This window comes from Microcebus murinus, chromosome 6 (genome assembly GCF_040939455.1).
Source record: "Microcebus murinus isolate Inina chromosome 6, M.murinus_Inina_mat1.0, whole genome shotgun sequence".
Classification (NCBI taxonomy): Eukaryota; Metazoa; Chordata; class Mammalia; order Primates; family Cheirogaleidae; genus Microcebus; species Microcebus murinus.
Genome location: NC_134109.1, coordinates 82,473,290 through 82,492,269, shown reverse-complemented (window position 1 = coordinate 82,492,269; position 18,980 = coordinate 82,473,290). Strand labels below are relative to the sequence as shown.

Sequence of the window (18,980 nt, the reverse complement as noted above, 5' to 3'; positions counted from 1 at the left end):
CTCGGGCGCCGCAGGGGCCGGGCTGGGGCCGGGACGCTCCCGCTGCGAGGTCCTGCTTGGCCAGGGGATGGTGGCCGCCCCTTTAACCCTCCTCCAGTTTTCCAGAGGGAGGTCCCGCTCCGACTTGAGCAGGGGTGGGGGCTTCTTTGAGGGACCCAGTGGAGGGGCGAGTCGATTGCCTCGGCGCTGGAAGAACCTTCTAGTTAGGCTGTGTCCCTGATAAGTACTGTCTGGCAATTCCGCAGCCTCGCCCGAACTGAGGGGAGCCATCTTGTCCCTGTCTGTCTCCAAGTTTGTATTGTTGTCTCCATCTCTGTCTGTATTTTCTTTGTTTGGCGTTTTGCTTTTCTTTTCTCCCTCTCTCTCTCTTTTTTTAATCACTGCCTGCCAGAGTCCTGGTCTTCATCCTCGGTTTCCCCATCTTCCTTGCCCCAGGCCCTGGGAGTGCTCTGGAAGGCTGCGCAGTATTGGAGGGGACAGAATGACCTTCCGGCCCTGAGTCCCTGGTGAGTTGTTATGCCGGTAGCGGTTGGCTGGCGAGTCTCCATCTCTGCTGAGTTCAGGACTCGAGTGCAGTGAGCTCAGACTGCAGCAAGGGGGATTTGAGTCAAACCCAGGAAAGACCTTTCCAGTCACAAGTGATGTGAGATGTAAGTGATGCAAGGTTACTAAAAGAGATGGGCAACCTTAGGAGAGACTTTGGTATTACTTTCCCGGGGGGTTCTCAAAACGGAAGGGGCAACGTTTGAACCACAGAAGAGATTGACAGTTCCAAAACCAAAACCAGAGAAAGGGAAAGGACTGAGGAGGCCTGGCACTGTTTTATGACTGACTGAACATCTTTGTAAAAGTGGTGCTGTAAGTCTACCCTACCCCATTTCTCAATGTGTCTCCTCCTATCCCGTACTACAGTCTTTTACCCATGTTATTGAATCATTTTGTACATATATGTATATCTAGTCTGTCTGTCACCCTAGGGCTCCAGCAGCACTTCTTTTTGGACCATTTGCTTTCCACTTTGGGTATAGTACAGGGTAGAAAGGAGCACAGTACCTCATTCAGCAAGGCTGCTTGTGAGCCACATTCTGATTGGGCAGTGTCTGCATGTTAAGTACCTCACAGCAATTGTGGCCCCTATCATGGAGCATGTGCAATAGAAAAACAGCCAGTCCATTCTGCAACCAATTTGGATATGGCCTTGAAAATCCTTTTTCCAGCAGAGAAGGGGAAATAAGAGTGTTGGCAGAGCATCAGATGGTGGCGATGCCTCCACTCTGTATGACACATGACACAATGTTTTGCTACACCTCCACCTCATTCTCCCCTCTATTTGGGGAGCTGAATCCAGAAAGCGCATGGAGAGATGTGCAATCAGAAAAGGAGTGCTATGTGGAAGCAGAGCCAGAATAGGTTGTGGGGAGAGGAAAGGGACAGTTGCCATAGCAACTGTAGACATGAGGCCTTTAACTAGCACAGGGTCTCACAGTATAAGGGTCAGCAGCAGTTAACCACAGGTTCTGCTTTCATCAAGTCTGACAAAGAGGTTAGACAATAGATCTGAATAGTATAGGGAAGGATCACACACTAGTCACATGATAGGGGCAGAAATTTGGGCCTGTGATCTCAGCCCTTGCAAGAATTGGGTTTTATTAATTACAGCTGCAAATGTAGACTAAAATGTTAATTCTAAAGTTGCATATTTGTGCTCGATGAATATTCTACAGGCTCTTTGCCAAAGGCAGACAATGTCACCAATGCTTTTGAACTATTTGAGATGAAAGACCCTTAAATTGTGGAAAGCATCTCTGAGGATCCACCATTGAAAGAAGATGTTAGAAGAGGTGCAAGAGGAAGGTGTCTTTTTTTTTTTTTTTTTTGAGATAGGGTCTCACTCTGTCACCTAGGCTAGAATGCAGTGGCATCATCATAGCTCACTGCAAACTCAAATTCCTGAGCTCAAGTGATCTTCTTGCCTCAGGAGGATCCTCTTGCCTCTCTAGTAGCTGGGACTACAGGCATGCACCACCACACCTGGCTAATTTTTCTGTGTTTTACAGAGATGGGATCTTGCTCTTGCTTAGGCTGGTCTTGAACTCCTGGCCTTAAGCAGTCGTCCCACCTTGGTCTCTCAAAGTGCTAGGATTACAGGTGTCTGCCACTGGACCTGGCCAGAAGGCACTATTAAAGGCTCTTTCCTTGTTTGTGTTCTGAAGTAGGCACAAGGTAGAAGATAGTATAAATTTCAAATGGTTTGAAAGGTATTGCAGTCTTGGCTAAGTTTAAACTAGTTAGGACATTCTCAGCCCCTTAGGACTTCATCATTTCATAATATATAGTGATAAATTACCCAATAGGTAAATTAAGCACACTCTTAACAAAGTAGGAGGGACATCTCTAAGTTTTTTCTGGAAATAATTTCATATTTGGTATTAAAAATAAAGCACCAAAGTTGTCCTCATGAGAAAAATCAGAGCTTTATTGCAATCAATTACTCTCATCTTGAATTATGTATGTATGTGAGAGAAGGACATCATTGTCCTTTCAATTCTTAAGGTATCCATAAGAGTTAAGACAGCTCTTATAATTCATACAGAAAAGATCCTGGCTTCTTACTTCTAGCCCAGTGAATTTCATTAGTTTTTCTGGGGGGTCTGAGCTCCTTTGGCAGAACTCCAGCCTGCTCTGCTCTATTGCATGGTCTTATCTGAAATATCCAAAGAGAGCTGCATGCAGCTCAGATTCCCACCCTGTACTCAGTTCTGCCTATAAAGCATTCTTTACACAGAGAGAGGTGAGGAGTGTGTTGGATTACAGAATTGCTGTGTCAGAGGCTTGTCCTTGGCTTTGGGGAAAATACTATGATCATAATGCACACCAGTGGCCATAGGTTCACCTCTTATCATGAACAGCTGGTTTATATGCAAAGAGGCATGGAATAAAATAACCACTAAAAAGGTTGAGATGGACAAGTCTGCATTTATTACTATGTCTGGCCCACAGAGGAGGCCCATGATAAATATATGTTGAATAATTTTCCTAATTATTTGTTCACATTAAATAAATGGCTAGAGCAAAGGTACTGGGTTTACCTTACCCTGAAGAGCATTGCAAAATATATTGAAGACATTTTGGCTGGGTGTAGTGGGTCATGCCTGTAATCCCAGCACTTTGGGAGACCAAGGCTGGAGGATAGCTTGACACCAGGAGTTTGAGACCAGCCTGGGCAAACTAGCAAGACCCTATTTCTACAAAAAAAAAATGTTTAATGTTACTTTTATTCATTTTTTTATGAAGGGGGGAAGTAAGGAGGGAGCTTCAATTTCCATTTCCTTGTTTTTTGTTTTTGAAACAGAGTCTCACTCTGTCATCCTCAGTAGAGTGCAGTGTCATCGTCGTAGCTTAATGCAGCCTCAAACTCCTGGGCTCAAGTGATCCTCCTGCTGCAGCCTCCTGAGTACCTGGGACTACAGGTGCATGCCACAATGCCCGGCTAATTTTTCTATTTTTAGTAGAGACCGTGTCTCACTCTTGCTAAGGCTGGTCTGGAACTCCAGAGCTCAAACAATTCGCCTTCTTGACCTCCCGGCATGCTAGGGATTATAGGGCATAGGCCACTGTGCCTAGCATCTACAAAAAATTTTAAAATTAGCTGGGTGTGGTGGTGCACCCCTGTAGTTCTAGCTACTTGGGAGGCTGAGACAGGAGGCTGGTCTTGAACTCTGGAGCAATTTGCATGCTTTTGAACAGAGAAGTGATATGACTTGATTGAGATTTTTACAGCAATGACATGGCATCTGGCTTCTCCCAAAGCAAGAGAGAGACCCAAGAGAGAACAAGGAGGGAACCTTTGTTCTTATGCCTTTTATGACATAGTATTGGCAGTCAGATACCATCACTTTTGCCTTATTCTATTTATTAGAAGCAAGTCATTAAATCTAGTCCACTCTCAAGAGGAGGGAAATTGACTCTACCTTTTGAAGGGAATGTTAAAGAATTTGTAGATATACAGTAATCCCTTGGTATATAAGGGGAATTGGCTCTGGGACCCCTATGGATACCAAAATCCATGGATGCTCAAGTCCCTTATATAAAATAGCGTAGTATTTGCATATAACCTATGTGCATACTCCCATATATTTTAAATCATCTCTAGATTACCTATAATACCTAACACAATGTAAATTCTATGTAAAATAGTTGTTATAGTTTTTAGGGAATAATGAGGAGAAAAAAAATCTGTACATGACTCTAAAGAGAAATAAAAAATGTAATAAGAATAAAAGTTACCCATAGGAGGAGAGAAAAAGCAGACTGTGAAGCAGCCAGGGATGGAAGGTAGATTTTTAAAAATTTATCTTATTTTATAAATTTGACTTTAGAATCATATAAATGTTTTACATAAATATAAAACAAAATTATAATAACCAATCTGACAAAGATTTTTTCCAGAATATATTTTCTTTAAATCTCCTACATATAAATGTTCTATACATAATGTTCTGTACAGATGCAGCCTCCCCCCCCCCCCCACAGATGAATCAGGTGAAGGCAGGGAGAGCCTTCAGGCTAAGTTGCAGATACGACATCTGTAAAAGGAGAGAGGGAAGTAAGGAGGATTGGAAAGGAGAAGTTTCATCCTACAGGATGGTTTCTTTTGTTTGTTTTTTTGAGACAGAGTCTCTGTTGCCTGGGCTAGAGTGCCCTGGTATCAGCCTAGCTCACAGCAACCTCAAACTCCTGGGCTGAAGCGATCCTCCTGCCTCAGCCTCCCGAGTAGCTGGGACTATAGACATGTGCCACTATGCCTGGCTAATTTTTTTTTTTTATGTATATATTTTTCACTTGTCCAGCTAATTTCTATTTTTTTAGTAGAGATGGGTGTCTCCCTCTTGGAGACTGGGGTCTTGCTGTTGCTCAGTCTGGTCTCAAACTCCTGAGCTCAAATGATCCACCCCCCCCTTGACCTCCCAGAGTGCTAGGATGGGGAGGGCAGTGGGCAGGGGGGCCTGCACGAGAGCCACAGTGCCCCAGCCTACAGCATGGTTTTAAGAATGTTTTGGTTAGGCCAATGAAGAGTCATCAAACCAGAGGTTCCTGTTGAAGAAATTTTGTATCCCCCAGGAAAGGGCCTGCCTTTGTAGTCCTGCTGTGCTCAGGTGTTGGGTAGGATCAGCCTGTAGGAAGTATGGCTTTGATACAAATGTGGTGGAAGATCCAGAAGGGCAGTATGTGGGGCTGTCAGTCATTTATGCTCTCTGAAAGAAGATAGCAGTGATGCATTTTCATGGTTGCCACAAGTATGTACTGTATGAATAAATTTATATGAAATTATAGAATGGAACAACTAATCTGCAGTGACAGAAAGCAAATAAGTCGTAGTCTGGGGCTGGGAATTGATTGCAAAAGGGCACAGGGGAACTTTCTGGGCTGATTAAAATGTTCTATATTTGATTGAGGTGGCAGCTACACACACACACACATACACACGTATATATGCACATTTGTTGAACTTATGAAACTCTACACTTAAAATGAGCCCATTTTACTGTACATAAATAATATATAAAGTTTACTAAAAAACACAATGAGATACCACTTCACACTGACAGTACCAAATGTTAATGAGAATGTGGAGCACCTGAAACTCATATGTTGTTAGAGGAAGTATAAACTTATACAATCATTTTAGGAAACTGGCAATTTCTTATAAAGTGAAAAAAGCACCTATTCTATGACCCAGCAAGAGAAATGAAAACATACATTCAAAAAAAGAATTGTTTGTCAATGTTTATAGCAGCTTTATTTATAATAGCCCCCAAACCCCCAAATATGTAGCAATAGGATAATTGATAAATTGTGGTACATGGGGCCGGGCATGGTGGCTCACGCCTGTAATCCTAGGACTCTGGGAGGCTTAGGCGGGAGGATCGCCCAAGGTCAGTAGTTCAAAACCAGCCTGAGCAAGAGCAAGACCCTGTCTCTACTAAAAATAGAAAGAAATTAATTAGCGAACTAAAAATATATACAAAAAATTAGCTGGGCATGGTGGCGCATGCCTGTAGTCTCAGCCACCGGGGAGGCTGAGGCAGTAGGATTGCTTGAGCCCAGGAGTTTGAGGTTGCTGTGAGCTAGGCTGACAGCATGGCACTCTAGCCTGGGCAACAGAGTAAGACTCCGTCTCAAAAAAAAAATAAAAAAATAGTGGTACATGTATACAATAGAATACTACTGAGCAATAAAAAGAATGAACTGATGTCTGCAACAACATGCAAAATATTATGTTGAGCAAAACAAGCTGGACACGAAAGACTACATATTGTGCAATTCCATTTATATAAAATTGTACAACAGGCACATTTAATCCATGGTGATAGAAGTTACAATTAATTGCCTTGGGAAAATGGTATTGACTAGAATCCACATGAAAATACTCTGGAGTGATGAAATGTTCTGTATGTTGATTGATTTAGAGGTTTGATATAGGATTAATATATAGGTTTATATATGGTTTTATCGAAGCTCATCAAATTACACAAGAACTGTGCATTTCACTGTATTTAAATTTTATCTCTATTTTAAAAATCAAAATAAATTAGACACTAAAAATCAAAACCAAAATGAAACTAGCCTGTGTATTAAATTAGTAGAATTATTATTTCTAATGACTTTAAAATACAATAATTTAACTGTACATTTTTTGGTTTGTTTGTTTGTTTTGAGACAGGATCTCACTTTGTTGCCCAGGCTAAAGTGCAGTGGCATCACATAGCTCACTGCAATGTCAAATTCCTGGGCTCAAGGGATCCTCATGCCTCAGCCTCCTGAGTAGCTGGGACTAGAGGTGCATGCCACCATACCTGGCTAATTTTTCTATTTTTTGTAGAGACGCCTTCTTGCTATGTTGCTTGGGCTGCTCTCGAACTCCTGGCCTCAAACGATTCCCCCACCTTGGCCTCCCAAAATGCTGGGATTACAAGCGTGAGCCACTGCACCTGGCCTTAACTGTACATTTTTGGTGGGATATACCCTAAGGGAAAAAAATCAACTGCAAAGAAATGTTAAACTGTTTTTATTAGTCATCTCATTAGTAAAAATACTGATATGTTTTTCTGAAACTATTACATGTAGTATAATAAAAAATTATGTTAATGTTATCAGGAACCAAGATATTGATCATAAGAGAAAGAGATATAAATATAAAATCAAAGAAGTTGGGTAAAATACCTGAAGTCCTAAAATTTAATTGGAAACTGCCAAACAATGACCAATCTACTAGCAATCAGTAACCACTCAAACCATCCAGATTGTGGTCTCTACATACCATTTTCTATCAAAATGAACCAGGAATCCTCAGATTCCTGTGAATCTGATTCTGGGTCTAGGTCAGGAAATATACAAGATGAACCTGGAATATCTTGTTATATTAGAAAGCAAAGAAGTTATCAAAGACTGCTGGAATCCTGTCAAAAGGACTTAGGAGCTAACCTGAAAGGACTCCCCAGATCCAAAGATAGCACAATGTGGATTTCAAAGTGAATAATAAGTGCAGTTCCTGCAATCATAATGAACAATAACAAATAACAGTAACATGTTTATATTTAAACACAAAATCCATGCGTTCATAATTATATTAAAAACAAAAATGTCAGTCACCTTTGGAATATGCTAGAGAGCTAACTCATTACTTTGAAAACTAGTAAATAAAGAGAAAGAATCAAGCATTTCTCATTGCCTTTCCTTACATAATCAAATATTTGATGAGGGGAAAGTTCTTTATAGAATTCCAGGTAAAAAATGAAGATAGTACATTAAAATTAGAATATCACCATTTTGCAGTGCCTAGTGAATGAAATAATGCACTTGGCAATGACTATCAATGACTACTAAAGTACCACATATAGCTGGATGTGGTGGAGTGGGCATGTAGTGCTAGCTACTGGGAAGGCTGAGCAGGAGGATCACTTGAGCCCAAGAGTTGGAGGTTGCAGTGAGCTGTGATGACGACATTGCACTCCAGCCTGGGTGACAGAACAAGACCTTGTCTCAAAAAAAAAAAGGCCAGGCACGGTGGCTCACACCTGTTATCCTAGCACTCTGGGAGGCCGAGGCGGGCGGATTGCTCGAGGTCAGGAGTTCGAAACCAGCCTGAGCAAGAGCGAGACCCTATTTCTACTATAAATAGAAAGAAATTAATTGGCCAACTAATATATACAGAAAAAATTAGCTGGGCATGGTGGCACATGCCTGTAGTCCCAGCTACTCGGAAGGCTGAGGCAGCAGGATCACTTGAGCCTAGGAGTTTGAGGTTGCTGTGAGCTAGGCTGACGCCACAGCACTCACTCTAGCCTGGGCAACAAAGCGAGACTCTGTCTCAAAACACAAACAAATAAATAAAAGTAAACTATCAGGTAAAAAGTTGGCAACATTTGAACCTATTAATTTTAGCAAAACAAAAATACATTCAACCAGATGTTTTGTGTCTTCTCCTTTTCATTTTTATTTATTTATTTTTTGAGACAGAGTCTTACTCTGTTGCTCAGGCTTGAGTGCCGTGGTGTCAGCCTAGCTCATAACAACCTCAAACTCCTGGGCTCAAGCGATCCTCCTGCCTCAGCCTCCCGACTAGCTGGCACTACAGGCCTGTGCTATCATGCCCGGCTAAGTTTTTCTATTTTTAGTTGCCTGGCTAATTTTTTTTCTATTTTTTAGTAGAGACAGGGTCTCACTCTTGCTCAGGCTAGTCTCAAATTCCTGACCTCAAGTCATTCTGCTGCCCCCAGAGTGCTAGGATTACAAGCGTGAGCCACCTTGCCCAGCCTTTGTGTCTTCTCCTGATGAGTTGTTATAGGAAGTATATTCTACCACTTATAAAGTATAAGTATTTCCTTGCCAAAGGAAAAAAAGAAAAAGAACATGAATATGAACAAGGCTTTATGTCTAATTGCCCACTTACAGGAAATAAGAGGGACAAAGAAATATGTGAAATGACGCCAGAGGAACGCAATCAGAAAAATCCATAATGTCATGAATTTTTCAGAACAAATGATCTGGTTTCATCAAAAAGTAAACACATTTCAGAAAATAAAGAGGGAAAATTTACAGATTAAAAGAGATTTAAGAAGCTGGGCATGGTGGCTCACACCTGTAATCCTAGCACCCTGGGAGACCAAGACAGGAGCATTGCTTGAGCTCAGGAGTTCAAGTTCAGTCTGAGCAAGAGTGAGACCTTGTCTCTACTGGAACTAGAAAAAATTAGCCAGGTGTGGTGGTGTAAGCCTGTAGTCCCAGCTCCTGGGGAGGCTGAGTTAGGAGGATGGGTTGAGCCCAGGAGTTTGAGGTTGCTGTGAGCTACGCTGATGCCATAGCACTCTAGCCTGGGCAACAAAGTGAGACTCTGTCTCAAAGAAAAGGACTTAAGATGACTGTTATCCAAATGCAATGTGTAAACCTCCTTTGGAATTATAAAACAATTTATGAGACAGTGGGAGAAATTTGGACACTAGATATTTAATAACATTAAGAAATTACTGGCCGGGCGTGGTGGCTCATGCCTGTAATACTGGCACTCTGGGAGGCCGAGGCGGGCGGATAGCTTGAGGTCAGAAGTTCGAAACCAGCCTGAGCAAGAGCGAGACCCCATCTCTACTATAAATAGAAAGAAATTAATTGGACAACTAATATATACAGAAAAAATTAGCCGGGCATGGTGGCGTATGCCTGTAGTCTCAGCTACTCGGGAGTCTGAGGCAGGATGATCGCTTGAGCCCAGGAGATTGAGGTTGCTGTGAGCTAGGCTGATGCCATGGCACTCACTCTAGCCTGGGCAACAAAGTGAGACTGTGTCTCCAAAAAAATATATATATAAAAATAAAAATAAATAAATAAATATATACATAAATTACTGTTAATTTTCTGTGGATATGTTAATGATTTTTTTTTTTTTTTATTTGAGACAGAGTCTCACTTTGTTGCCTGGGTTAGAGTGCTGTGGCATCAGCCTAGCTCACAGCAACCTCAAACTCCTGGGCTCAAGCAATTCTTCTGCCTCAGCCTCCCCAGTAGCTGAGACTACAGGCATGCGCCACCATGCCTGGCTGGTTTTTTCTATATATATATATTAGTTGGCCAATTAATTTTTTTTTCTATTTATAGTAGAGACGGGGTCTTGCTCTTGCTCATGCTGGTTTCAAACTCCTGACCTCGAGCAATCTGCCCACCTTGGCCTCCCAGAGTGCTAGGATTACAGGTGTGAGCCACCACGCCCGACCAGTGATGTTCTTATGTTTAAAAGAGTCTATATTTTACATACTCATGCAAGTATTTATGGATAAAATTATATGATGTCTGGGATTTGCTTAGAAATAATCAGTTGAGGGGAAGTGGGTGGTAATATACATGAAATAAGATTGAGTGTTGATAATTGTTAAAGCTGCATAAGAATATGGGTTTTAAAACAATTTTTTCTATCAAGAAAAATAGGGCCGGGCGCGGTGGCTCATGCCTGTAATCCTAGCACTCTGGGAGGCCAAGGCGGGTGGTTTGCTCAAGGTCAGGAGTTCAAAACCAGCCTGAGCAAGAGCGAGACCTTGTCTCTACCATAAATAGAAAGAAATTAATTGGCCGATATATATAGAAAAAATTAGCCGGGCATGGTGGTGCATGCCTATAGTCCCAGCTACCCAGAAGGCTGAGGCAGTAGGATCCCTTGAGCTCAGGAGTTTGAGATTGCTGTGAGCTATGCTGACGCCACAGCACTCACTCTAGCCTGGACAACAAAGCGAGACTCTGTCTAAAAAAAAAAAAAATAATAACAAAGAGAAATAGAATGTCTCCAAGCTTTTTGATCAATTTGCCATCAGCTGAGATGGGGAAGGCTACAGCTGGAGCAGGTTTGGTAGAAAAGATGAGTTTGGTTTTGAGCATTTTGAATTTGAGATGTCAGTTGGATACCAAATGGAGATATTGAATAGCTAATTAGATATATAATTTGGGATTTGGGGGAGAGTGGTATGGGCAGAAGATAAGTTGGGAGTCATTGGCATATAGACCATATTTATAGCATTGAGACTGGATGATCAAGAAAGGAATGAGAGTAAATAGAACATACTAAGTGCTCAACCAATTCATTATAACCATATGACTAAATTTCTTTCTTTTGATTTCCTTCTTAAAACTCCTACAGAATTTTTATTGTAACTTGTATTATAGTTATTAGTATATAAGTTAGTATATAGTTATACTATTAGTATATAGTTATTAGTATATATATACTAATATAAGTTATATTAGTATATAAGTTTCTTGAAGCTAGGAACTAGATCTTACTCATCTTTATACACTGCTCCACCACCATAGAACCAAAATGGTGCCTTGCATTTAAGTGAATTGAAATTAGCAAATGAACTTGAATTTGTGAAGAAATTTTTGGTCAGAGCTGTGGGTTTTCTGGATTGCTCTGGCTTTGGGTTCATGAGACTATATGTGATGAGCTTATATCTGAGCTAGGCCAAAATGTGTTACTGTTAATCTTGCCTCTAGTTGGCACACTAGCTCTGTACAGCCCAGACCAGTCTTTAAGATTCAACCCTACCTTAAATACTATAGAAGGAAGATGGGTCAGGTGACTCAGACTAGAGTGGGAAGGGGCAATAATGATGTGGGGAGTAGGATCCAATAGGAGGCACTGTGGGCATATGACATTACTTTGTGTACACACACATTTACCTTAGAGGATGAGTAAACATTTCATAGCTCAGCTTCTAGGACACAGTGGTGTCCTTGCCCTCTGAAGTATTCTCTTATATTCTTTTTAGATTTCTTAGCCCCAGCCCTGGAACATAAAAACTCTCTTCTCCCTACTGGGAGTTAAGAGTTTAGGAGTAGCTGGGGTTTGTTGTTGTTGTTTGTTTGTTTGTTTGTTTTAATGTGCAAGATGAATTTTTCTCACCTTCTACCATCTTGGCTCTGATTCCTAGCAGTGTACAAAGGCTCTCAGAATATTTCCTCTCTTTTCTTCATCCTATTCCTATGTTGGGTGCAGGTTAACTTTTCTTGTAGTTTTGCTTAGTACCAAGCCTGCCCGCCTCCAAACTTGGATAATTTGGTGCTAGTCTCTCTCTTTTCTTTTTATACATAACCACTGTATAATTATCAAGATCAGGAAAATAACATTGATTCAATACTAATATATAATCTACAGACTTTATTCAACCATAAAACAGTGCCCCCATTAGAGTGATTCATAGAAAAAAAAAACCCAAGGTCTTGTCCAGGATTCAATTCTGGATCCCATGTTGCATTTAAACGTCTTGTTTTTGTGGTCTTCTCAAGTCTGTAACATTTCGTCAGTCTGTCTTTGTCATTTTTGACCGTGGCTTTCTCTTTCTCACTCTCTTTCTCTCTCTTTGAAGAATATGGGCTTTATTGTAGAGCACCTATGAATTTGAGTTTACCTGATGTTTCCTCACAATCAAATTCAGGTTATACATTTTTTGGCAGAAATACAATTAAAATGCATCATAACAAGTGACACTTTGTCCCCTTACTGGTGACGTGAACTGAGATCACTTGGTTGAATTGGTGAATACCCGGTTTCTTCACTGCAAATTTGTTACTTTTCTCTTTGTAATAATTCAGTACATTTTAGGGAGATACTTTGTAATCTATTTACAAAGGAGAGAGATTTACATGGGAGAGACCGTGTAAATACTCTCTTTTTCACCATGAGTTTTAGCATCAATGATATTTATTTATTTTGAATCATTTTTATTGTAAAATATAACACAAAGAGAATAAAATGTACAGATTTGTGAATTATAAATACTAAATTTGTGTAATGCCCTGGCAATAAAAAATAGAACATTTCCAAGCACCTGACATGACTCTTAATGAACTACAACCTGTCTGTCCCCTCTGAAATTATTCATTCTAGCTCTTATTGCAATCTTATCATTTAAAATTTTTTAAATGATCTAGGTATGCATCTTTGAATATTAAAGTTTAGGTTTGTCTCATTGAACAACTTTTTTATTGTAGTGAAATCCACCTAACATAAACTTTACCACTATAACCATTGTTAAGTGTATGGTTCAGTGGCATTAAGTACCTTCACATTGTTGTGCAGTCATCACCACCATCCTTCTCCGGAACGTTTTGTCTTCCCAAACTAAAGCTCTGTAAGTCATTAAATAATAAGTCCCCATTCCTCCCTCCTCCTAGTCCTTGGCAACCACTATTCTACTTTCTGTCTCTATGAATTTGCCTGTTCTAGGTACCTCAAATAAGTGGAATTGTACAGTATTTTTTTTCTGTGTCTGGCTTTTTTCACTCAACATAGTGTCTTCAGGTTTATCCATGTTGTAGCACCTGTGAGAATTTTCCTTTGTTTTTAATGATAAATAATATTGCATTGTATGTCTACATCACATTCTATCACCCTTGTTCATTTTAACCCACTTTTTTTTTTTTTTTTTTTTTTTACAGAGTCTCATTCTTGTTGCTCTAGCTAGAGTGCCGTAGTGTCAGCCTAACTCACAGCAACCTCAGACTCCTGGCTCAAGTGATCCTTCTGCGTCAGCCTCCCGAGTAGCTGGGACTACAGGCATGCGCCACCATGCCCGGCTAATTTCTTTCTATTTTTAGTAGAGACAGGGTCTCGCTCTTGCTCAGGCTGCTCTCAAACTCCTGAGCTCAAATGATCCTCCCACCTGGCCTCCCAGAGTGCTAGGATTACAGGCATGAGCCACCATGCCCAGTCTTTAGCCCACTTTCTGAACTTTCCCAGAGCCCCCACCTCTGCCACACCCAAGCATAGATGAGGCTCTGGAGGCACTGGCAGTACTAATGCCAACTCAGCACACTGCCACGCTTTTCAGACATCTTCATTTTCTGGACAGCCAATCAGCTGTGGGCTCTCATATCAGATTGGGTCTCTCAGACACACAATACCAAGCATAATTTTGACTGTAGTATTAGCTGCAGTGTTCACCCTTTTTCCTTTTCAAATATTTGGTCCAAAGAGCTCAACTACCAGGAGCCACTTACCTGGAAACAAAAATGTAGAAACAGAAAATTGTGATGAAGGAGGGAAAAAAACTCAGAATTCTTTTTTTTTTTTTGAGACAGAGTCTCACTTTGTTGCTCAGGCTAGAGTGAGTGCCGTGGTGTCAGCCTAGCTCACAGCAACCTCAATCTCCTGGGCTCAAGTGATCCTGCTGCCTCAGCCTCCCGAGTAGCTGGGACTACAGGCATGTGCCACCATGCCCGGCTAATTTTTTCTATATATATATTAGTTGGCCAAATTAATTTCTTTCTATTTGTAGTAGAGACAGGGTCTTGTTCTTGCTCAGGTTGGTTTCAAACTCCTGAGCTCATATGATCCACCCGCCTCGGCCTCCCAGAGAGCTAGGATTACAGGCGTGAGCCACCACGCCCGGCCCAAAACTCAGAATTCTTGCCTCTTTGAATACTGATGGAGGCTGCCATCTCCCCTTTTTCTGGCTTCTTCCCTTTTCTTATAGAAGTATGCAAATATCCACATCTGAGTGGCAACTTCACTCCAGTCTACTTCCCTACCTTTGCAATCTGGCTTCAATCTCTATAAATCTAGTATCTAGCACAATTCCAGATATAAGGTACTCTGAAAATGTTTGTTAATGAGCGATTCTAAAATTTTCTTAGGCTGGATGTGGTGGCTCATGCCTGTAATCCTAGTACTCTGGGAGGCCGAGACGGGAGGATTGCTCAAGGTCAGGAGTTCAAAACCAGCCTGAGTATGAGCAAGACCCCATCTCTACTAAGAAATAGAAAGAAATTAATTGGCCAACTAAAAATATATAGAAAAAGTTAGCTGGGCATGGTGGCACATGTCTGTAGTCCCAGCTACTCCGGAGGCTGAGGCAGGAGGATTGCTTGAGCCTAGGAGTTTGAGGTTGCTGTGAACTAGGCTGATATCATGGCACTCTAGCCCAGGCAACAGAGTAAGACTATGTCTCAAAAAGAAAAAAAATTTTTTTTTCTTGTCAAATTACCATATTATCTTTGACCTCTGTAGTGTTTAATGCTGTTGCCAATTCCCTCCTCCTTAGAATTCTCACCCTGGCTGGGCGTGGTGGCTAAGGCCTGTAATCCTAGCACTCTGGGAGGCCGAGGCAGGCGGATTGCTCTAGATCAGGAGTTCGAAACCAGCCTGAGCACTCACTCTAGCCTAGGCAACAAAAGTGAGACTCTGTCTCAAAAAAAATAAATAAATAAATAAAAAATAAAATTCTCATCCTGTGACTCGAGAGAACCTAGCTCTCCTCCTCCACCTCAGCTTTCTAATCCCTAATTCCCAGGAAGCCAGTGCTACAGGATAAGAACTAAAAGTGGTATCAACATGCTACAACACAGATGAACCTTGAAAACACTATGTTAAGTGAAAAAAGCAGACAAAAGAGAACAAATATTGTTTGAATCCACTTATATGAGGTACCTAGAGCAGGCACATTCATAAAGACAGAAAGTAGAATGGTGGTTGCCAGGGGCTGGGAGGAGGGAGGAACTGGGAGTTATTGTTTAATGAATTACAGAGCTTTAGTCTGAGAAGATGAAAAGTTTTAGAGATGGACTGTGGTGATGGTTGCACAACAATGTGAATATACTTAATGTCACTGACCTGTACACTTAAAAATGGTCAAAATATCCACAGCAGTGACATTTTAGGCTAAAAAAATAAAAATATATGGTCAAAATGGTAAATTTTATACTGTTTAATATATATTTTACCACAATAAAAAAAAAATGACCAGGAGCAATGTGGTAAAATGTTAACAATGTGTGAATTGGTGTGGTGGCTCACGCCTGTAATCGTAGCACTCTGGGAGGCTGAGGCAGGAGGATCGCTCGAGGTCAGGAGTTCGAAACCAGCTCTGAGCAAGAGCAAGACCCTGTCTCTACTAAAAATAGAAAGAAATTAATTGGCCAACTAAAAATATAGAGAAAAAATTAGCCAGGCATGGTGGCGCATGCCTGTAGTCCCAGCTATTTAGGAGGCTGAGGCAGAAGGATTGCTTGAGCCCAGGAGTTTGAGGTTGCTGTGAGCTAGGCTGATGCCATGGTACTCTAGACTTGGCAACAGAGTGAGACTGTGTCTCAAACAAACAAACAAACAAACAAACAAACAAAAAAACAATGTGTGAATCTAGGTGAAGAGTTTATGAGAGATTATATTATTTTTTATTATAATTCTTTTGCAACTTTTTTGCTCTGAAATTTTTCAAAATAAAAAGTGTTCCTAAGAAAATTAATAGGAGGAAGTTCTGTAGAGATAAGATACACACCATTTGAGATTGCTTCTATGGCAGGAGTTACAGGTACCTATATCAACCTAGAGTTAGGAGGTTAATATAGTGTCACAATTATTGACTTTCTTAAGCAATTTGGCTTTCACATTTTAATTATATCATCAGCTCTTTGTTAGCTCCTTCATAAGGTGTGCAGTTGATAACTTTCAGTTTCTCTTCTGTTTTCTTCACATTATTTTCATTTTTATGAATTCCTAGAACATTAGGGACACTTATATTTAGCTATTCAAATAAAAATACATTTTAGGCCAGGCGTGGTGGCTCACGCCTGTAATCCTAGCACTCTGGGAGGCTGAGGCGGGAGGATTGCTCGAGGTCAGGAGTTCAAAACCAGCCTGAGCAAGAGCGAGACCCCCGTGTCTACTATAAATAGAAAGAAATTAATTGGCCAACTTATGTAGAAAAAAATTAGCCAGGCATGGTGGCACATGCCTGTATTCCCAGCTACTCAGGAGGCTGAGGCAGGAGGATCGCTTGAGACAAGGAGTTTGAGGTTGCTGTGAGCTAGGCTGACGCCATGGCACCCACTCTAGCCTGGGCAACAAAGCTAGACTCTGTCTCAAAAAAAAAAAAAGATACATTTTAAAACACAAAAAGCTTTGTGTCAACTGTTTTACAGTTTGTCCCTACTCCTCCTAAATCATGGATATATAAAAATCTCTGCAGTTATACAGACTGATTTCAATTTCTGATCTTCTCTTATTAGCTCTGAGATGTTGTGCAAATTATTTCATTTCCCCAAACCTTAGTTTTCTCATCTGTAACCTTCATAGAGTTATGAGTCCATTAGGTGAGATAATAAATGTAAAACAGCATAGTACCTGCCACATAGTAAAAATGTAATACCTGTTATTAATTATATCATTGGTATATAAATGGACATAATTGTATAGGTCCAAGTGCAACAGAAGACAGGTGAGGGGTCAGAATCAATTACAGATTAACTAAATTAGCATGTAATACTTTAATATTACAGCTTAACAGGGATATATAATTGTTTTCGTATCATTAAATTCAATACTTATCAGATTCTCCTTAGTAGAGTTTTCTGCCACTAAGCTCCCAAACTATAAATTTCCATAAAACCATGAACAAATTTAAAGGTTGGTGAATAATACCCATAAAGGAAGAATAAAATGGCTGAGGTTCTTTTGCATAGAGAAGTCTGTGAGGAGCTGTCAGAGAAAGACTGACAAACTAAGTCATGTAGCATTTATGTTTGTTGCTTGATTGTTTGAAATTTATTATGAAGTTATAGAACCAAATGAAAAGATCCCAACTTAATGATATCTATCCAGGTTTAAAGATACCAGTTAAAGATAGTATGAAAGAAAATGGCTTTAAGGTCTAGAATAAAGGATTTAGGTTAGATGATTAGAAGAACAATTTCTGACAATGAGGTTTGTTAAACTTTAAAGCAAGTTAACATGGGGTCTGATGGAGTTTTCTTCTCTGGGAGGCCTTTAGAGGTAGATTAGATTTCTTTTCCTCTGAGGTGACTTAGATAAAGATGTACCTGTAGATAGGTCGATGGTCCTTTGCAGTGTAGGAGTCAATAAAAGCCTTTGGCTCATCTAGCTACACAATCAGTCACAGCCTTAGTGGGTAGTAATTCTGCCTATAGTTTCTGATCTTCCTGGATAATTTAATGATTAATTTAATTGCCACACTGCCTAACAAGAAATTCACAGTTTTTCTTCACAGTTTTTTTTAAGACTCTTGTTTTATTTAGTAATGGGAATAGCTCAGCTCATTTATTTATTTGTCTATTTTTAGTCATGTTTATTGAGGTTTAATTTACCCTTTTTAGTTTTATGAGTTTTGACAAACACATATAGTTGTTTGTCAAATGATCAAAGGACCTGTTTATACCTCACTTCGGGGAGGTAGAAATTAATAGGAGGCTGGAGAAGAACAGCAATGAGAAAGTGATTTTGTGGGGACTTTTATGGGACTCAAGGTCACTCTTTGACATAATGAGACCTGGTTGTTTGTGCTCTCCAAATTGAGCAGATGAACTCATTTTGTCCACCTAGTATGATTAATATTGCCCTGACCTGGTCCCTTTATGGTTATATTTATTTGGTTATTAGGCCAGGTAAGATGGCTCATGCCTGTAATCCTAGCACTTTGAGAGGTGGGAGGATTGCTTGAAGTCAGGAGTTTGAGACCAGCTTGAGCAAGAGCAAGACCCTGTCTCTACTAAAAAAAATAGAATTAGCTGGGCGACTAAAAATAGAAAAAGTTAACCAGGCATGGTGGCGTCCACCTGTAGTCCCCGCTATTTAGGAACTCAGGAGGCTGAGGCAGGAGGATTGCTTGAGCCCAGGAGTTTGAGGTTGCTGTGAGCTAGGCTGACCGGTCCTATGGCACTTTAGCCTGGATAACAGAGTGAGACTCTTTCTCAGAAAAAAAAAAAAAAAAAAAAGATTTATTTGGTCATTGTTCTTCTGTAGCATTAGGAGTGGAGAATGAGAGGAGTCAATTACAAATGATTTTAAGATTAAGTAGTGTGATGTGTCTCTGTGTGCTCCATTTCATTTTAGTTCCACTAATAAAACATTCTGAGGACCCTAATATTCTAGTTATAGCAATAATAGACTGTAGATTTTTCAGGACAGTTTTATTTCAAAGAGT

At 40.4% G+C, this 18,980-nt stretch overlaps 1 protein-coding gene across 7 annotated transcripts in view; it reads left to right on the top strand.

Moving 5' to 3' along the window:
- The first annotated feature begins 56 nt into the window (after window positions 1-56).
- The window catches only part of TP53BP1 (tumor protein p53 binding protein 1), a 98,641-nt gene continuing 79,717 nt past the window's right edge, over window positions 57-18,980 (top strand). For 3 of the 7 annotated variants that reach the window (XM_012766599.3, XM_076004295.1, XM_020285983.2), the window contains exon 1: window positions 58-506. The gene's annotated coding sequence lies outside the window, so the exon portion shown is untranslated. Of the gene's footprint in view, window positions 507-18,980 lie in introns of all 7 variants that reach the window. The other 4 variants (XM_012766600.3, XM_076004291.1, XM_076004293.1 and 1 more) reach the window with 2 other exon arrangements.